The 22,524-nt window shown below is 36.0% G+C and overlaps 1 long non-coding RNA gene across 1 annotated transcript in view; it reads right to left on the bottom strand.

The window, feature by feature from the left end:
- The window catches only part of LOC136846388 (uncharacterized), an 811,447-nt gene that overhangs the window by 498,314 nt on the left and 290,609 nt on the right, over nucleotides 1-22,524 (bottom strand). The window lies entirely within an intron of this gene.

The raw sequence follows: 22,524 nt of genomic DNA, 5'->3' as shown, positions 1-22,524 counted from the left end.
AGGGTAGATGGTCAGACATACATGCTACATCCACACACACAAAAAGGAGACAGATAAACAGAAAGAGACAGTACATATTATAAAACCAAGCACAGATTAAAAAAGACAAGGAAAAAAAAAGACGGTGGAACTTCACCAGACTTTTATATTTTCAGTCATCTCCTCATAATTTAATTAATTTCCTTATTCTCCAAAGACCATTTCCCAAACCTATCTTTTAGAGGTCTCGTCCTCCGTTTCTGGGGGCATAGTTCATTAGCTCGTGGTTAATTAAGTACCCAACTTTGGACCAAATTTAATTCGATTTCCTGCTGGGAGATTTGCCGCTGCTGGGATATACTGAAAAGTTACTTGGTCATTGGGAAAGAAAGGAAAAATATAAAAAAATACCACGTTATGACATATATACCTATTCGAAAGAATTCTGATACCAAATTACTCAAAATAAAATTAAATCTGCTTGGTTACTTCGCCGTAGGAAAGGCATGTAAACAGAAATAGAAAACTTGTATTAATAAAATATAACATTTATAAAATAACGTAAAATAGAATAATAATAAAAACATATACCTCCTGGTTTGTTGGGTCATTGGAGGATATATAACAAAATATAACAAAAGACATTAATTTCAGCAAAATATGGGGAGAAAGTCTCTCCTTAGTAAAGCTTCCCTCTTCAAAATGTGAAAAAATGAAATGCCAAAATATAAGACCATTATTGGTACTGCAGCAACTGACAAGAACAGAAATGACCTCGACAAAACGTTCTTTGACAAGAAGCAACATTTCCGTATCTTATGAATACCACTACACCCTTAGACGTAAAATGAAACTTTATTAGGGAAAGGCAATGGAAAAAATAATTGATTTTTTCTGTTCCTCGGAGTGCAGATAACAAGAGAGATGTTGCATTTTTGGCCAATTTAAGGAAAAAAATAATCTGGACAGAACAACTTCATGAAATAGAATCTTGTATTTTGAACATAGGTAGCTACAAAATGCCAAGGACATTTCTAAGAAAAATAACTTTTCTTCAAAACATTCCACATTGGTTTTTATGTGCATGTACCACGGGGAAACTGAACCAACCAATTTCATCTTTATATCTAAGATATACTCAAGGGATCACTATGTACCCTCTGAAAATGTCACAAACATAAAGATGAAACGGGGTCGGGGATGACACCCAGTGTTTCATATTAGTTTTTACATGAACGGGAAAGCTTGATAACTATAGCATTCTAATTTGTACCGTAAAGAAAGAATAATTCCCTGATACTACACAAATACAAACAAAGAGAACAAAACAACGATAATTAATGGTTGAGACATAGTGAAGTAAAAGACGAAACATACGCACAGTGACCCCCAACAGCTCGTCAATTCCTGGCCTGTATGGTGCTTTTCATTCGGACCTGTTGGTCCTCTTGTCTAGCAAACAACAAAACATTTCCTCGCTTTCCTTATACTTTTACTTATCAATTGTTCTCTTTTTTTTTTCATCAGACATAGAAATACAAGGCACTCTTATCTACATTAATATAGTAGCAATATATAGCGTCCTGGATTTTAAACTGAAAGACCTGTTTTTGATACAGATGTGAGTTAGAAACTGATGTGTGTATATATATATATATATATATATATATATATATATATATATATATATATATATATATATATGTATATATATATATAACACACACACACACACACATATATATACATATAAATATATATATATATATATATATATATATATATATATATATATATATATATATATATATATATATATATATATATATATACTGCTGGTCACATTTTACCAGATACCTATACAATTTCAGCCTAAAAGCAATAAAAAAGATAGCCCACTTGGCTATGATGGTAAGGATGACTCTTTTCCAGTTCTAATAAATGTATCTGAGCGGCAATTGATTTCCAATCCTTTCTTTGGTCAAGCAGAAAACGTTAACTAGTTCTGATACTCGGGATGCAAGTTCGAATCCTGCTACGGGCATCGTAAAAACTTCATTCCTACATTTGGTTCTAAGGCTTTGTAGTGACAAGCTTATACAAAAAGCGTGAAGAAGAGAAGTTAAGATGGCATTGTGGTTAATACAATTATATATACACATATATATAATTTTATATATATGTATATAAATATATATCTATATATATATATATAATTTATATATATCATATAATATATATATATATATATATATATATATATATATATATATATAATTTATATATATATATATATATATAATATATTATATAGTATGTATATGAATGCACTGTAACATTCTTTATTTTCCAAAACATTCAGCTAAAAATGTCTAATATCAAATTCACTGTGTGTAAATGGTTATGAAATAACGACTTGTCAGTGACGCCGGTCACTGGAGTATCAAAATATAAATATAAATATAAATATAAATATAAAATGAAATATAAATATAAATCATCTGGAAATTAGAACTCCCCATAAATAAATTTATATATATATATATATATATATATATCTATATATATATATACTATAAATACTACTATATATACATATACATAATATATATATATATATATATATATATATATATATATATATATATATATATATATATAAAAATATACATACACATATTTGTATACATATACATTATATATATCTATGATCTATCCATCTACATATATATATAGATATATATAATATATATCAAAATATATATATATATATATATATATATATATATATATATATAAATATATATATATATATATATATGTATATATAAACATATATATTCATATTTGTATATATATACAGAATATATATCTATCTATTGATATATGTATCTATATATATATATATAAATATTATAATATATATATGAATATATATATATATATATATATATATATATATATATATATATATATATATATATATATATATACAATAATTATAAAGGCAATGCCACGAAGGATTTAGAAGTACAAATTAAACAGCATAAGTATTCTGTCAAAACTGGGCAAACATCCAATGCAATATTCTTTCATTTAAATGGAAATTTCCACAGGCTAAATTGGACTGAAATTTCAGTGACTGCCAGATCGAAAGAATTCTCTTCAAGAAATCTTTTAGAATCTGCTATTATACAGCTTACTTCCAGTTGTAATTTAACCTTGGCTCTGGCATGTATTATTTGGACCCTTGTATTAGTAAAATGTTCAAGAAAAACCTTAAAGATAAAATCACTTACTTAAATACTAATTAGTTACCTTATAAATATTTTCTATGTATTCATATGTTTAATATATTTTTTTTGTGTGAAAATGTTCACATTGCAAAAATTGTTATTGTTTACCATAAGGAGAATTACTGAGTTGTACTTTTATAACATATGTAATCAGCTTATTCTTTTGTCATTTTTTGGTTGACAGTATCTTTCCCTGTATAATCTTTTAACTGACTTGACCCTCCTACCGAGCTGTTGGGCCTGATCTTTTGTAAAACCTCTTAAATATTTACCCCTGTTTTGTATGTCTACTAATTCTTCAACTGTGTTGGATTCCAGATACATATTTTCCTTTATAATCCCCATCTGTCATTTATATAAGCTTTATTTGTAAACTTATTTTTATATTTCTATCAGTCTGCTAAGTAAAAGACAGTAAGTCGAAAGGCCTAGCACCACTTTGTCATTTCACTTTCCTTTGTGGCATTGCCTTAATTTATGTATTCATCATATTCCATACTTTTGCGATCCAGTTACACACACACACATAAAATATTATATATATTTCCATTGGTCACTTTTTACCTACCAGACACGTTAGTAATTGTAATGTCCACAATGCCCTCTCAACTTCTCGAATTCTTGGCAGTTTTTGGATGCACTTGTCACTACAAAGTCTTACATCTCTGCTGGTCAAGCCAGCAAAGTAACCTCGTTCTGATATTCTGGATGCAGGTTCGAATCCTGCTACGGACATGAGAATTATCTTGCATTTGGTTCTAAGTCTTTGAAGTGACAAGTTAATCCAAAAAGTGTGTAGAACTTGGAAAATTAAAGGGGTGTTATGGCAATTACAATTATATTTTATAAGGTCTCTGGTAAGTAACATATATACGGTATATAATGTGTATATATACTTAAGAAATAATCCACAGATACCATTTAATATCAATTAAAATTCCCTTAGATTGTAAGTTGTACTTGCAGCTTAATATTTCTGAATATAAAAGTCTTATGTACTTTGGAAAAAATTCATATACGTGTGTATATGTGTATGATATATATATATATATATATATATATATATATATATATATATATATATATATATATATATATACATATACATATATATATATATATATATGTATACCAGCTGTTTCAAATTAGAGGCCCCACACAGAACAAATGGAAAGTTATGAAGTTTTCTCCAAGTACATTATTTTAAGTTTCTATTAACCTATTTTTCATTTTATATTTCTTATATTTTCAGACTGAGTGACAGACTTAGATACAGCCATGGCTAATGACTGTGAGGAAATCAGATGGTTTGACCAAACCAGGGATATAACCTTCAGAGAGGACAGGGATGCTGGCGCATCCTTCATTTCACGTTCCTGGATAGCTAAATACATTAAAAGAGATGAATCCTTTGTTAAAAGAAACTGGAACAAAAATCTATATGACTGTCATTGCGAAAAGAGTGAGAATCTTGGAAGGCCTGAAGTCCTTTCTCAGGAGTCAAAAGACATCATAGCTGAGACAGTGGGTAGACCAAAAAAGTCTTTACGTAAATTGGCGCCTGAACTAGAAATAAAAGGGGAAAGAAGAGAAGTTATAGTGCTGTATATCATGAGTTGAAAAAATCTGGTATCAAGCCATTTCATGTTATCAGCAAGCCCATCATCATTCAGCAACAGAGAAAGACCGTGCATGGTTTTGTGGTTCATTTCTTAAAGATTGGGATGAAGCTGACTTTCTCCATGTTGCTGCATCAGATAAATTCTTCATTTACACAATCAGGAAGCCAAATCATAAAAATGACATCATTTGGGCTGCAAAGTTGGATAATATCAGCGATGATGTGAGCTATCGCCAAGTTGTGAAATTTCCTGAATGTTTGGGAATTTTTCTGTTTTACAGCCAGTGTTAATGTGGATCATCAAAGAAAAAGGACAGTCATGGAATGACAAATACTTCAGAGAAACTGTGCTTCCTGGTAGGAGTATTTCCTTTCCTCAAAGATCCTGAAAATGTGTTATCTGTTGAAGAAGTCACATTTTTGCATGATAAGGCACCATGTTTCAAAGCTCTTAAGACACAGGAGCTGCTTTGAAACAGTGGTATCGATTTCTTCTCATCAAGTGAATTTCAGGTAGCTCCCCTGACCTTAATGTGTGTGAAAACATTGGTAGTATCTTAAAGGATCGTGCTGAAGTGCACACAGTGAACTACAATGGTATACCATCGCCTCGATGACCTGCGAAGAGAGGTGACCAGAGTGTTCAGGGAAATGGAGTTTGAGTCTCAGCTTTTTTGCAATTTGCTGAAATCCTACCCCTCAAGAATGCAGCCTGTGATACAGGCAGATGGAGGCCACACAAAATATTAAATACTCAGAGAGAAACTTGAATAAACACCTGTTCTGAATTACTTTTGTTTTTGTCCATATCAATTTTAGTTTATGCTGTAGAGGGGGACTCTAATTTCAAAACACACCTGTATATATCATATATATATATATATATATATATATATATATATATATATATATATATATATATATATATATATATATATATATATAATATATCATATATGTATATATATATATAATATAAATATAATATAATATATATATATATACATACATATATATATATATATATATATATATATATATATATATATATATATATATATATATATGTACACGATATTAAGCCACATATATCGTTTAATATCCAAATCAATACACGCCGAGAATAATATCGCCTAAGGGGAATTAAAATTGATGAGTGCTTCGTCATAGGTGGGATTCGAGCCGCTGCCTGGATTAGAAACAACGATGCACAGTGATGACTTTTTTCCACTTAGTTACACATACACACATACTAGCCTTCTGATTTTAAAAAAGTCTTATTAGATGAGACTGATATCCCTACGCTCTTTGTCACCTCGTATGTGACCCACCACAGTTGTTTAACTAATAGTACAGAGTTCATCTCTTAACAATGAAATGTGACCAAAGCCAGATGGTAGTACCAGTGATCATTATATAAATCTACATATCGCAGATATGCAGCATTTACCCAACCAGCTGTTTTAAAAAAGTAAAACTATTCTTGTGCGAAGTTCTGAGAGACGACGCTTCCATCTTGTCTTTATTATTATTATTATTATTATTATTATTATTATTATTATTATTATTATTATTATTATTATTATTATTATTAAAGTAGTTTAACCAGACCACTGAGATGACTTTCAGGGCCCGAAGGATTAGATTAAAATACCAGGTCCAGGCCCGAGGCCAAGCACTAGGACCCACGATGATGAACGAATTAAAATGAAATTAAAAAATGCACATAGGTACATGCTCTCATACTGAAACACATACATACAATAAGTACATTTACTCAGGCTTCCTTACATACACACTAAAAAGGTATATTAAAATTCAGAATAGAAGTTAAGTAATATTTTAAAATTTTGTTTTTTTAATTCAACAAATGCTAAATGGGTTTCGTGTTTTATTATTATTATTATTATTATTATTATTATTATTATTATTATTATTAGCTATTTTAAAAATTAAAATTATTATTATTATTATTAAGTTATTATTTTTTATTATTATTATTATTATTATTATTATTATTATTATTATTATTATTATTATTATTATTATTAAAGTAGTTTAACCAGACCATTGAGCTGACTTTCAGCTCTCATAGGGCTGGCCCAAAGGATCTGATTAAAATACTAGGTCCAGGCCTGAGGCCAAGTGCTAGGACCCAATAGATCATTCAGTACAATGATGAATGAATTAAAATGAAATTAAAAACTGCACACAGGCACATCCTCTCATACTGAAACACATACATACAATAAATACATTTACTCAGACTTCCTTACATACATACTAAAAACGGTATATTAAAATTCAGAATATAAATTAAGAAAAATTTCAAAATTTTTCTTTTTTTGTAAAATTCAACAAATGTTAAAAGGGTTTTCATGCTTTTATTATTTGCTTATTTTTATATTTTATTAATTAAATCTCAGTTCCTCAAGAACATCAAAATCGGAACGACCGAAAATGTAAAAGTCTGACAAAATTTCCTCCATTGATTTATTTCCAAATGTTGACAGTCGCTGTTGGTCATACTTTGGACACTCACATAACACATGTCTGACCGTTATCATCACCCTGCACTCTGAGCACTCGGGAGCCAAACCCGCTTGCTAGGACTGACACTATTTCACGAATACAATCGTCCCCATCCTAATCATATCATGGGCAAACCGGAAAGAATGCCGAAAGTCCTATTCCTAGAACCAGACCCCCCTGGAATCCGTGGTCCAGCCCTAAAGAATAGCTCCACCTTTGAGCTATCAATCTGATAACTCTCGGGTCCGAACACTATCGGGCAGTTGAAGTTCCTACCGCAGTTCTCACTATTTATCTTCGGATATAATCCCATTCTTAGCTATGATATCTTTTCCTATTTATCAGGTCCAAACAAGTTTAGTAAAAGTGGAAAATTCCACAAAAATTAATCCAAACAAATATACAATGGCATATAGGACTCTTGGACTCAAACCCGTGAACAGATTCCTGGGGTTCAAGAGCCCCCTCACCACGTCAAGGTGGTTCCATATCGAGGGGGTCTTCTTCTCTAGATGTAGATACTAAGGTATATTTACCTATTGTTGATACTGTTTTGTTGACATGTTTTAAACATAGAATCATTGGTTCATATTCCCTTAGTAATCGTTGTATTTCTCCCAAACGTAATCTGGTCTGTAGACCATTTACGTTCCATTGTATAATATAATTATTAAAAGTATTACGTTAGTGTGTTCAACTGTTATTTTCTTTTTGTGGATCATCAATTTGTATTTTTTCTAAAATCCTATCTGCAACATTTATTTGTTTTTCTTTATCAGACATGTGTCCAATGCACATACAGCCCTTTTCGTGAGTGTCTAAATTAGTAGTTTCTTTATTTGTGTATCTTATAAAATTTCGTATAGTTTTTTATAAACTGTCCTTTGTTATGCTTTTGTTTTTGTTGCACAGTTTAATGAAACATTCATTACATCCACATGTGTTTTCATGTGTCGTTTCTTCATTTACTCTTGCTGCACCTATTGTTGGTGGTGGAGTAATCTCTTCTCCCATCACATAATCATTTTTGTCAATGGTTTGTTCCTCTACTATTGCTTTGATGTTCTGGGTATCTGTTTCCACTGGTTTTATTAATACTTTAATTCACAAAGGTATATTCTTATCATTTTTTTATTTTGTTCTTTCTTGGGTCTCCATTTCTTTATTTTAATGGATGTATCTCTAACAATTGTTGGTTTTTTGTTGGTCTTAGGGTTCTCTCTAAAAGCCTCTTTTTTCTTCAGCTTCTAATTCACCATAACTATCTTCTAATATTTCTGTTTGCTTGTATTATCTTCAGTAGTGTTTCCATTTCTCTTAATATCTCAAATGAATTTGAACAAATATCTGTATACTTTTCTTGGTTCTTTGCTATATTAGTTTCTTCCTGCAAAGTGGTTATTTTTCTTTGAGACTGATTTATCAGGGTTTTGTTACTCTTATCTATTTCCATTTTTGTTTCATTGTTTGATCTAATACGCACATATAGATTTATTACGGCAATTTTTCCTTGCATGTCCATACATGCTACGGTTTTGGCACTGCAGTGGTTTTGGAACATACGGTCTCAGTTCTCTGCTTTGGCCCATGGTTTTAATTTTTAAGGGTAAATCATGGCCTTCAAATTTTATCTTTGCTATTCTCGGTGTTTTTCCATTACTCCCATACTGGCTATGTCGTAAATTTCGCAATCTTGTACATTGTTGTACCTTTTTTTAAGGAAATACAGCAATATATTTTTTCTATTGATTCTTCATCATTATCAGGGAGTACTATGGTACCCTGTACACAGTTCATATTGTCATGTTTTTTATATGTACCTTTATATTGTCAATATTTTTTATAGTTAAGTAATTTTCTGATTGATTTTTGTTGTGGTTTCTATCAACCACATCTGATCTTTTATTTGTCTGAATGACATTTCAGTAGTTGAATGTCGATTCAACTGGAGGTTTTCTAATTTCAATGCCGATATTTTCTTCTCTGTTTCTAAGGTACGGAATCGTGACCAACTTCCACTTCCAAAGAGGGAGTCGAAGCGGGTCAAAGTTGGGTCAAGACATCTGCTGTATTTTGGTTTGCTTTGTACTGGAGTATAGGGTTCCTGCGTAATTACATTAGGAATTTTATTTGATTTTCCAGAGAAAGGTTGTCAGAAGAAGTTCCAGCGGTCGTTAACTGTGATGACTCACTACAATCAAAGAGCCCAGGGGTACTCGAATGAATCTTTATTTCTACTTGTCATAAAGATTTGAGGTAAAAAGAAAAAGGAAAAATCAAACCTGAAAACTTACACCCCTGGAATCCGTGGTCTAGCCCATCTCTGAGCTATCAATCTGATAACTCTCAGATCCGAACATGATCAGGCAGTTGATGGTCATACCACAGTTCTCATTATTTAGCTTCGAATATAAACCCAATCCCAGCTATGATATCTTTTCCTATTTAACAGGTCCAATAAATTTGAGAAAAAGTGGAAAATTCCACAAAAATTAATCCAAAGAAGTATATAATTATATATGAGACTCTTGGACTCAAACCCGGGAACAAATTCCTAGGGTTCAAGAGCCCCCTCGCCACGTCAAGGTGGTCCCACATCGAGGAGGGTCCATCTTGTCTTTGTACAACTTTTGTGCAGAATGAAGAACAGTACCTGAAACCTTCAACGACAAAATCCAAACAGATGAAATACCGTAAAAACAATATGAGTAAAAATAAATTAAAACAACAAATGAATATCTTAATTTTATGAAGGATAGCGGATGTTTTAGGATTTCTCAGTCCATTGCCTTTATAAAAATTCATCGACAATTTGAAATATCAAGAGACATCAACAGATCTTATTCTCAGGTGATAGAAAAGCTAAATACCTGACCTCTGTGACCCACAAACAGGATCAGCGCTCCCCAATGAGCAGTAGATGGGTATCAAAACCACAGCAAGCTGGAACAGTGAAGTAATTGAATGATAAGCAGGAACCTAATACGAGTAGTCTGTCCTTGTAGAAATTTGGAAGCAGTTTCATTCCTATGTTGATGAGGCCAGTATCTTTAAAGTTCTGCTATGTTATCTTAAAAAAGCAGGTTACCAAAATTGTTTTTCTAAGATATACCCGAGACAAATGAATGAAATTTATGGTTGTTTCATTTTATTTATCCATAAAAGGGTCACTAACTCTCACAAAATTTTTAAAGGAAATTATCGGAAACATGCTGACCTAGTTATTGTTTTTAAAGAACGAATACATCTATCATAGTTTCAAGTCCTTTCCATACACTAAAATTACAACCTCTCTATCAGACATAAGAAAAAAGACCCAGTTATCAAAGTAAAAACTGCACAAACCACTGAAATGAACCTATGATGTGAAATGTTTTGTGAAACGGTGAAGCTAGACGCCACAGTAGAGAGAGTCAAGCTTCTCACGGGCTCCGACCCTCTATCTCCCACTAACTCCCATGCAAAATTAAACATAAAGTGCCCTACAGGATTACCTGCCTATTTCAACACCTCGATGTTCTTAAAGGCGAGAATTTCGGTCCTAATACAAAAGTGTCAATATATAACCTAATCCGGGACCAAACCCGCCAAGGGGAACTTACTGACACTCCAAGCAGGGGTTTAGGAGCAGGCTCGCCTTCTACCACAAGTGCCAGCCAACCTCCCAGGCCGAACGACTGCCAACCCCCACTGGCCAACCCCGCCATCCACCCAAATGATCAACTTATTCACTTCCCATCTTCGTGAGTTGCCATGGATACATTAGGTATAATCTCTTGGAATATTTTTGGCCTCAAGCAGAACATTCCTTCCCTAAACATGTTCTGCAAAAACTTCAAAGGCATCATTGTATTACAAGAAACGCTCCTCTGGCCTTATGACCTTGCCGTCTGCGATTCAGTGCACGAAAACTTTAGAGCTTTCTCGACCTCATTGATGCAAGTTACAGATCAAATCGTGGCTGGTCGCCCGAAAGGGTGGCCTTTCTTTCCTGTGGCACAGATCGTTAGACAATATGGTGAATGTGATGACCTATAGGAGTGACAGATTACTGAGGCTCCAAGTAACAGTGGGGAACTCTAAGAACCTAATAATTAATGTTTATATGCCCTGGGAAATGAATAATAATTTTGATCAATACTGCATGATCCTAGGTGAGTTACACATTATTCACGATTCTACTGCTGATCATGTTTATATAATCGGGGACCTTAATTCTCACCCCACAAAGCAATTTTATAACGAAATTACTCGCTTCTGTCAAAATCACGCTCTCCAAATTAGCGATGTAATACTCCTCCCTCCCTCCTCCTACCCTACGTACAAAATAGAACGAATACAATTACAACCTCCTGGCTGGACCTCTGCATCACGTCCCCACAACTTCATAGTTCTATTGTGACCTGCAACATTTCCTACGATCTTGCAACGGGCTATGACCACATCCCCTTACAGGTGTCATTCAGTACCCCCCCCCCACCGTGAACCCCTAACTGATCGCCCACCTCCTGTTAACTGGGATTTTAAAAACCAGCAGAAAACCAGATCCTTTAGGGAAATCACGGAAACCAGGCTGCGGTCAATACTTCAACCGGCAGACGCCTTACTGTGCACCAACCCAAAATGTAGAAATGACCATCACAGGAGAGATCTGAAAGATTTCTATTCGAATATAATTTCCGCTATGCTTGTCTCCGGCAGGGATACCTTTAGATCTCGTCTAGGCAACTCTCGTAATATACCTGGTTGGAATGGCCTGATTAAAAGATAATTTTGTATACACATTTACGAGAAATTTTTTACTGTCGAGGCAAAATGGTAGCCCGAGGGAAGGACACTTTGCACTGCTAATGAGGCAGGAGAGAGCGCAGTTCAAACTTGTCCTTCAGCACTACAGACTGAATGAAAAGCAACTAAGAGATGATGCAATGTCTAGAAAATTAGAATCTGGCGATTACCCCCGTCTTTGGAAAGACACCCAATCTCTAAATCCCAAAACTAAAAAGCTATCACATAGAGTAGGAGAAGCCGTCGGTGACAAGGCTGTCGCAAGGATGTGGGCCGATCACTTCAGCACTGTCCTGAATTGTATAAACGATCAAGACTCCCAAAGGGCTGTAGATAACCGCCTTACTGATAACATTCAATTTCATTTCGCCGATCGTATTACGCCAGGCAACATCAGCGATGCCATCAACAACCTACCTAATAATGAATAGCCCGGCGGCGATGGTCTACCTGCTGAAGCTTTCAGGTTCTACCATCCAATAATTTACATTTTGCTAGCTGCTCTGTTCAATGCGTACATAATTCACCAGTTTCTCCCAGACTTCCTACTCTTAGTTCACTAATACCATTAATAAAAACACGTTAAAGGATGCAGCTGACCCTGGCAATTATTCCCGATTGTAATTACTGCAATTGCGTCGAAGATACTGGAGTCCGTTCTTCTTGGGAGGCTTCTCCCTTTTCTACACACTACTGACAACCAGTTCGGCTTTAAAGCAAACTACTCAACTGACACCTGCATCTACATCCTGAAAGAATTGCTGAACTATTACCTATCATCAGCCTCTCCTGTTTTCCTATGTTTTGTAGCGTGAGAAAAGCATCTGACAGAGTACACTACTTGAAGCTCTTCCTGAAGCTGCACAAACGAGGCACACCTCTATATTTAATTGGCATTTTATGTTGTTGGGTCTCCACACAGCAATTCTGTGTCAAATGTGGTAACGTATCGTCGAACACCTTCGGCTCCCTAAACGGGTTCCGGCAAGGGGGCATTCTCCCTCTCCATATCTGTTTAATACGTACACAGATGCCCTGAATGTCAAACTGAACTCACTCCCAATCGGATGCACTATCAACGAAACAACAATTAACAACCTCCGTTACGCTGACGACATGGTTCTGATTTCCCCATCAGTGCAAGGTCTCCAGCGACTCATCGACACCTGCCGCCGGTATGCAGAGGAATTTGATATCCTATACAACGAAACCAAGGCCCAGTATATGTCGCTGCTCCCGAGATCGCTTAAGCATATTGAAGAACCACATATTTTCTTGGAAATCATCATCTGGAATTCGTGCATGAATTTTCATATCTGGGCCACATTATCACGGACGACCTAAAAGATACGGCAGACATAGAACAGAGATGTCGTAAACTATGTGCAGCTGGCAAAATGATTGCAAGGAGGTTTGCCTTCTGTCACCGAGACGAGACTGTTGCTCTTCCGCTCGTACTGCTACAATATATATGGGTGTTCCCTTAGGACGAACTATACCCGAGAGACCATGAGACGTATCACTATGTTCACAATGACATTCTAAGACGCCTCACAAACACTCCTTGCTATCACTCCACCACGATGTTCATAGAAAACCGACTGGATAATTTCAAAATCACTGTTAGGCGAACAATGTCCAGTCTGATCACCCGGCTGAGAAACAGCAGGAATTCGCTCATACGAAGCATCCTGAGAAGTGAGGCAAGTAAATCTAAACTGTGAGAAAGATGGGATAATGAGGCAATTATAAAGTGTCATACGCAGAATCTGTCATTATTATTATTATTATTATTATATTTCTACGTTTCTTGTTATTATTGGTATTTTCTTTTTTTATTATTACTGTGATTAATATCATGTAGAGTTTTGCTATATTAAATTTTCGTATTTAGCCTTCTGGACCTGACTTCTGTAACAGTCTAAGGTCCCTAGCTGGAAATTAACTGCCTGCAATCTGTATTTTTAACTGTTATAATTTTTAATAATTTTTTACTATTATTCCCCATATAATTACTGTCATTATCATTATTATGAATTCTATTTTTTCTGCTTCTTCAGCAACTGTGTGGACACTGCCGATTATTATTTTTATCAGTTATCTTATGTATCTAGATTGTATTGTATTTGTATATTCCATGTATATGGCCCTGACCTGAAATAAAGGATATTATTATTATTATTATTATTATTATTATTATTATTATTATTATTATTATTATTATTATTTAGCGCTGAAGACAGTGAACAGAGGGAGTTGGAGGGGTTGGACAGCAAGATAAAGAGATCCAGAAAATAGAGATGACGCACAAGGATCTAGAGGTGGAACTGGGAGAAAACCTCACAGTTTCACCGAGAAGTTACAGTTACTGTACAGTTAGAGGTAATCGACAACAAGGTGGAAGGAAGGAAGCGGGAACGGAGGCAAAGTAAAAGGCTAAAAACTGGTGCAACGATGAGCCGAAAGGACGCTGCTAACAATCTTTAGCAATACCTACAGTGCATCACTTGCGGTACACTGACGGCGCTAACACACTACGAAGTTACTTGTCATGTGAAAGACAGTAGGAAATAAAAAAATAATAATTTCCAGGAGACATAATAGGGAGAAATCAACAAAAAACAGGAAAAATTATTGTGCAAAAATTCTCTGTTAATCTCCTGGTACTTCACGTTACCGGACTAAATATATCTGTCCAGATATCGGTGTCGTGACCAATGTTGTTGCGACGCATTCTATGATACGTGATTTTCTTGAAGATCTTTTAGAATACTTTTGAAAATATCAAGAATAATTATGATCTAAACGGATTCATCTATTGCACTTGAGCTAATTCCCTATGGCGCTGAATCCCTCTCAAAGAAGAATCAGGGGAAAACAAAAAATAACTCCCATATTCCCTCCCATATGCAGAACGAGACACAGTCCCGATCCGATATTCCCGAAGATGCAGAGGAAGGTGTTTGAAGGTGAGGTGGGGTTTATAACAAAAAGGTTTCAGGAAGGGGGTGGGGAGGGGCTGAGAACTCGGTGGTGGTCTTGGGGCGTGAGATTGAGGTGGACAGTAGGGTAATGAAGAAGGAAGGTAAGGGGGAGGGGCTCCTCGATGGGAATTGGGGTGGGAGTTATTGGGGACGGGTCTGATATTGTTTGGGGAGGGGGAGAAGGATGTTCCCTCGGCATGGGTGGTTTAGAGTCTATTGGAGGTAGTTGTTGGAGGGTGGGGGAAGTCGGAGGGGTAAGGGTGGACGGGAGGCCGTTGTGGGGGTGGGGGGAACTGCACCAACACCAGCCAATACTGTTATTGCATTGGTGGCACAGGCCCTTTGATCTCCCGTAAAACTTCAAGTAATTAAGACGTAAGAGAGAGAAAGACTGCTTAAAAATGCCGGGGAATTTCCTTCTCTTCAGAACGGACGAAATGAGTGGCTGTTTGATTTGCTGACAGTGGGAGGTTTCAGTAGGGGATAGGAGTGGGGAGAAGGAAGGGGTTTTATGGAAAGGGGGAATGGGGTTAGGAGGTAGCTGAGAACACACAGGAGCGACAAGAATAAGGAGAAGACGAGTGATAATGAGAAAAGGAACCGATTAGCTGACAGATGTGATAAGAAGCCAGCGGAACGGAAAAGCGTATGAAAAAAACTTATGCAAAGAACTATTAGACAGTCACCTAAAGATGTGGCAAACAATTATATGAAAATGAAATACGTATGAGAATAAAAACAAAATACTATGGGAGAGCTACAATTAAATATCTCGCAAAACAATAAATGAAGAAGATGTATGAAGGTCTAGGTAAGAAATAAATGAGAATAAAAGCAAAAGGTTACAAAGGAGTATATATGTCTATGAAATAAAAGTCTTTCATAGAACTTTGTTAGTGGAATAAAAGCCTGAAGTTTTTTGTAAGAGGTTTGTATAAGAATCTTGCAAAATATAACTGGAAGTGGGATAAGAACCTTCAAAAGGTCTATATGAGAGAGTAAAAAAATATCTAAAAGGATTTTGGAAGATTTTATCTTAATGAATAAAAATGTTCAGTAAAACAAGTTCAGCCATTGTAGTTTGCACTAATAATGTTTCGGTACAGACCTGCTTTCTAGGAGCACTTCCATAAATATAAAATCGTCACACCATAAGGATATCTGAATTAATTATTATTATAAAATTACCTGCTTTGTGATCTAAAAGAGAGAGAGAGAGAGAGAGAGAGAGAGAGAGAGAGAGAGAGAGAGAGAGAGAGAGAGAGAGAGACGATGGTTTAAGAAAGAGTACAAGGAGAAAAAAAGTGGGGGGTGAGTGAGAGAAGATATTTAAAGAAATAGATAGATATATATTTTCAAAGAGAGAGAGAGAGAGAGAGAGAGAGAGAGAGAGAGAGAGAGAGAGAGAGAGAGAGAGAGAGAATTAGTTCAGCCGGGAGGAGGCTGGAGGGGGCGTGGCCTTGGCAAACTTTGACAGCGGAGTGAATGAACAAAATCTTTGATGTGTACAGAAAGGAATTAAATTCGACTAACAAGGAAACTTCTGCAGGTGAAGTGAATCGAAAGTTGGACAAAAAGAAAGACAGCACTAAACTGAGAACCAAGAATCGGAGCTGTGTTGTACTTGTAAATGGCTTTTCAAAGCCCGAGTCGGACTTCTGAGCGATCCCTCTATTTGTTCCTGGAATTGTTGGCAGCCCGCACCCGAGCCAATTTACTCATTCTATACAGAGCCAAAGGGAAGAATCCAAAACCCCGAAATCTCTTCTTCTTCTTCCTCCTCCTCCTCCTCCTCCTCTTCCTCCTAGCTCCTCCTCCTCCTCCTCTTCTTCTTCTTCTTCTTCTTCTTCTTCTTCTTCTTCTTCTTAGCTGTGTGAGATCTGCATCTTTCAGACTACTTCATTTCCCACTCCCCATCCCCGGCCACCATAACCCTTCTGATTCTAGGCTTTCGTGTTTTCCATCTGAACCTTCCAGATTCAAAGCACAAAAGAATTTGTCGTCACCCGTTTCTAATGCAAAATGTAAATTGTGTAAGATTATTACAAAGTTATTTATTTTAGATAAATATTCCAATTAATTTATTCTGTCCAAATCGAAAGGGATTAATCCACTACACTTTCTCCTGGACTTGCAATAGCCAGGCCGCCCCTTCCCCCTTTACCGCCACTTAAAAGCCCCTTTACTCAAACAGATTCTGCTTCCAGAATCTAGGCGCCCTTGCTCCATGACATACCAAATTAATGAATTATTTATTATTCAGAGAATTAATGAAAGGGTTTCGAGAACGCAGAAGGGCGTAAGCATTTAGCGCGATACATTTATCTCTAATTCATATTAATGAAATAATTGAGTCCAGCGTCGATATAATAATGTTAATGCCAGTGTCGATGTAATGCTATTAGCGCCAGTAGGGAAGAGACGTTATCAAAATCATTCTTGATGTATTGCAATTCACGAGCAGAAGTAAAAATAAAATGCTGTAATAACATCAACAGTGATATATTTCTGTCTAATACCGGGGTCGATATCGAAACGTTAAGTAATGTTGATGTGGGAGTCAGTATTTAAATTCGGTAACTATATATTACTCTTGAAAGGTAAAGAAGAAGGCTGCACAAATAACAGTGAGTTCCTGAAGTGTTAGAGTAAAAGGACATTAATACCCAGGAAGCACGAGGGTATGTGTAAGATGAAGTAGTAGCGTTTTGGGTGTGAGACTGCTCGACATACCTCTCATGAGGTCTCTGAATACAAGTACAAATACCTCTATTCGGCGGGCGGGCATGTGTACGGTAGAGTCGGTATCAACTTATTACCTCTCTTGACAGCCGAATGGGAGAATACTCGTTGTTGGAGTCGGAGGTTGTCGTTGTCGGTGGATCGAGTCTGCCAGGTGACGAAACTCTAATCAATTACAATTCCCTTTCAGTATTATTTCCGAGGTAGAACGCATTGGATATTAAACATTTGTAGCCGAATATTCGTGAACACACACACACACAAATATATATATATATATATATATATATATAATGTGTGTGTGAGTGTGTATGTGTGTGTGAATGGAGGAAGTAGCGAGAAAAGTCAAGATATGGACAGTCCACGTTTATGAAAACCTGTGATGTTGATGTTTGCAGAATTATGGAGAATTCTTCATAGAGAAGAAAATTACAGCGACTGGTGAAGGAATGAGAAAGGGCTATCCATTCCAGTAACAGTAAGTTTATGAGGGTACATGGGTACACGAAAGACGATACAATGAATGCTGATATGGACTGCGGAAGATAAAAGATAGATCACACCTGATGAAGAAAATATGATGGAAGGAGCTCTTGAAAATGTTTGCAGGAGATGAGAAGCGTATGGAATCAAAAGTACGAATGCATCACGAGATTATTGAGTCATCTATCCTTTAGAGACTCTGATGATGAATAGGAATAAGAAACAAAAGAAGGGAGCAGCTTGAGATACATTGTTTGCTAACAGATGTGTAGTAAATAGTTTAAAAGTTGGAGAAATATGAAGGTGCTACGTAAATTTACGAAAATGCTAGAGTATATGGAATGAGGCTTGGCAGCGCAAAGGGACCCGAAGACAATAGGTTGATGAAATGGATGAATACCTTCATTTGGCTTTCATTATAACCTTACTTATACGTTTCTTTGAAAGCCGAAACATTTACAATGACCTCAAACCCAGTATCATACGATATTAACATAATTCTTACGCCATTAATAAGGTTATCTGAAAAGAAGAACGAATCACAGAGAGAGAGAGAGAGAGAGAGAGAGAGAGAGAGAGAGAGAGAGAGAGAGAGAGATGTTTCCTTATCATATAGCAGCGTCATCTAATGTTAGAAACGACGCCGAGAGAGAGAGAGAGAGAGAGAGAGAGAGAGAGAGAGAGAGAGAGAGAGAGAGAGAGAGAGCACTGCTACCTCCTCTTCCCCTCCCGGAGGAGTAAGTACCTTCGGCATTCAGATCACTCATTCAGAAACCAATTTCACATCCATTTGTCGAGGTGTTTCCCTCGTAAAAACTCACAACACAATTAGCACTGAGATAATGTAAAGGCTTCCACCGCACGCATTCGAGTGGCAAAGAAGGAGGAGAAGGAGAAGGAGAAGGAGAAGGAGAAGGAGAAGGAGGAGGAGGAGGAGGAGGAGGAGGAGAGAAGAAGAAGAAAGACAAGGAACAGGAGAGGAGTGAGAGAGAGTGGTAAAGAAAGCAGAGAAAGAAAGAAGAGGCAGAGGGAAGAGGAGATGATGATGATGATAAGATATCAGAAAAGAAAAGAATAAAGGGAGGAGGAGGGGGTGCGGGAGAAAGGAAGTGGTACGAGGCAGTTAGAGAGGCTAATAAAACACACACAAGTAGGATAAAAGGAGGTAACAGAAGAATAGTTGAGGAGGAGGAGGAGGTGAATGGAAAGTTAAGACTAGAGAGAAAGGGAGCAATGAGAGAAGGTACAGAAGAAGAACGAGCGAGAACGCAAGAATTGCAGGAGAACCGAATAAAACTACGAAGACAAAAAGCCGTCGACAATTTTGAAAGGATTGCGAGATAAACACCGCTGACAGAAATCATTTTTAGTTAATGAAAGAAATGACCCAACAGAACCAATCTCTAAATCAATCACTGTTCAAGATGTGATATTTGAAACCCGAGCTGATTAAATGGGGTGAAAAATTATATAGCTATCAATCTACCTATCAATATATAAATGTGTGTGTGTTTGTGTATGCGTACCTTTGTGTACCTATACAATATACCACATACAAACCTGGGAGCGCACAAACAAAAACAGAGAGAGAGAGAGAGAGAGAGAGAGAGAGAGAGAGAGAGGAAGATTTGGAAAAGTAATGATGGTGCTCTGATTGTCTAATAACTAAGCCATCAAGGGGAGAGGAAGTTACAGTACGGAAAAGAAGGGACAAGAAAAAAGGGAGGAGAAAAAAGAGGCCGATGGGGCGGAGGGAGTTTGATGTGCAGCGGGGCAGAGACTGTAGGGAAAAGGACATTTTTCTCAAAAGGGCAAAAAACATGTCCAGAGGTTTTGGATTCAAAGGGAAGACGGCTTCCAAGACCCATATGGGAGTGAGGCCTAATGAGTGCTTGTGTGTGAGTGAGAGTTTGTATGTGCATTGTGTTTGCGTGCACGCGTTTGCGAGTATACGACTGAACAGATCACTGGCACTGAGTGTTTGGGTGCGTCATGAAGCCTGACGTATGATTAACAATTTCAGTCACAGATAAAGATTTCGTGACAGCCCTTTTACTCATATGAATTCGAATACTAGCATGAATTTACGTGTATGTTTACACACATATATACACAGTGGCTGCATTTACACACACACATGACATATATCTGATATATATATATATATATATATATATATATATATATATATATATATATATATATATATATATATATATATATATATATATATATATATAATAACAGGTATACTTTCACAACGGATATTATTGGAACTTGTTAAAATTATTCCGACTTGCTCAAGAATCTAACCCAGGTCCTCTTATATGTTTCAGGTGACTATCACGAAGAGTAAATTATCTACATACTGTACAGTACATAATTGTCATCGTCTACTTACATGACACTTGTAAAGGAGGTAATACAGTATGTATATTTTGCATCAAACTCAAAAAAGATATGAGAGAGAGAGAGAGAGAGAGAGAGAGAGAGAGAGAGAGAGAGAGAGAATGAACAAATTAAAAGTATAAGATGAGTTTTAAAAAGAGTTGGGAGACTTTCTCTCACTATCTGACGGGGTTAGACGAACTTGTATATAAACTGCAGCGTTGTATCTCTCCCTCTCTCTCTACTCGGGGGAGAAGAAGCCTCTGGTGTCTATAAATCTAAAATAGAGCGCCGTGACCGACTCGCTATCGGCGATATCATCTTCCAGCGAACTTCGGCAAAGTTGCCTCATAAACCAAGTATGTGGGACCCTGTGATCGCATTCTCCTCGTTCGTAGACACAAGTTGCCCCCGCACCCCCATCCCACCCTTACGCCTCATCACACGCCCCCGCCCTTACACAAGTGAGTCCGCTGGTAGTCTTCAGTTGCGTCTGTTGCATACAGTAATGTGTACTTATATGTTTCTGAACCAACTGATTATATGCCCACATCAATAAGTACCCCTAAGTAAACATTACAGAAAAAAACTTGAAAACGGGGAAAATGCGGCCGTCTCTTTCACCTGAACAGATCATAACCATCAAGGGGTGATAACTTATATAACTGCAAATATCAGAATGACAGGTAAAATATTCCAAATAATCTGCTTTGTTAAAAATAAGACGTCAGAAATCAAGAACTATAATCTAAATAATTTCAAGAAGCAAATTTTACATTAGATATTTAAAGTTTCGTTTTTAATCTACCAAGGGACTTTACATGTAGGGTGGGAAGGCGACAGGAGGCATGGCACCCTCATTGCCTGGGGAAATAGCATGTTTAAAAGCCATGCTACCTCCTCTCATAAGCTATATATTTAAAAATCTTCCTTAAATACTAAAAACTGGTTTTTGTGCATACAGAAAATCATGAAATATATGAAAGGTCAACTCATTTTAGTTTTCTGTAAAAGAAAACTATTGTGCCGGCTTTGTCTGTCAGTCCGTCCTAAGATCTTAAAAACTACTGAGGCTCTAAGGCTGCAAATTGGTATGTTGATCACCCACCCTCCAATCACCAAACACACCAAACTGCAGACCTCTAGCCTCAGTAGTTTTTAGTTAATTTAAGGTTTAAGTTAGCCGTAATCGTACTTCATCCTGCCAACGCTACAGGTACCAACAACGTAAACCACCACCAGACCGTGGCTGAGTTTCATGGGCCGTGGCTGAGGTCGCCACTAGACAGAAAACACGATTGCGCATTTTTTTACTCGTCATTAATGACATTAATGAATTCCAAAAGCGAGAGGAAAATGGGAGGCTAAGGGGTCTTTTGATTTAATATTAATGAAATATGGCCCAGTTCGACTTTCTTCACTGAAATTTGGGGTTTCTTCATTTGCTCTTCACTTCCGATTCAAGGCTTTTTCGTGACGAGCACATCTAAACGGTGTAGGGAATTAATAAGTTGAGTGGTGCATAAAATTTAGAGGCCACCGTGTTACAATTATATATATATATATATATATATATATATATATATATATATATATATATATATATATATATATATATATATATATATATATATATATATATATATATATATATATATATATATATATATATATATATATATATATATATATTACACTGTAACGAAGTTGT

The sequence above is a fragment of the Macrobrachium rosenbergii genome, chromosome 15, assembly GCF_040412425.1.
Source record: "Macrobrachium rosenbergii isolate ZJJX-2024 chromosome 15, ASM4041242v1, whole genome shotgun sequence".
NCBI lineage: Eukaryota > Metazoa > Arthropoda > Malacostraca > Decapoda > Palaemonidae > Macrobrachium > Macrobrachium rosenbergii.
Note: the sequence above shows the minus strand (reverse complement) of the source record. Positions and strands in the feature narration are given on the sequence as shown.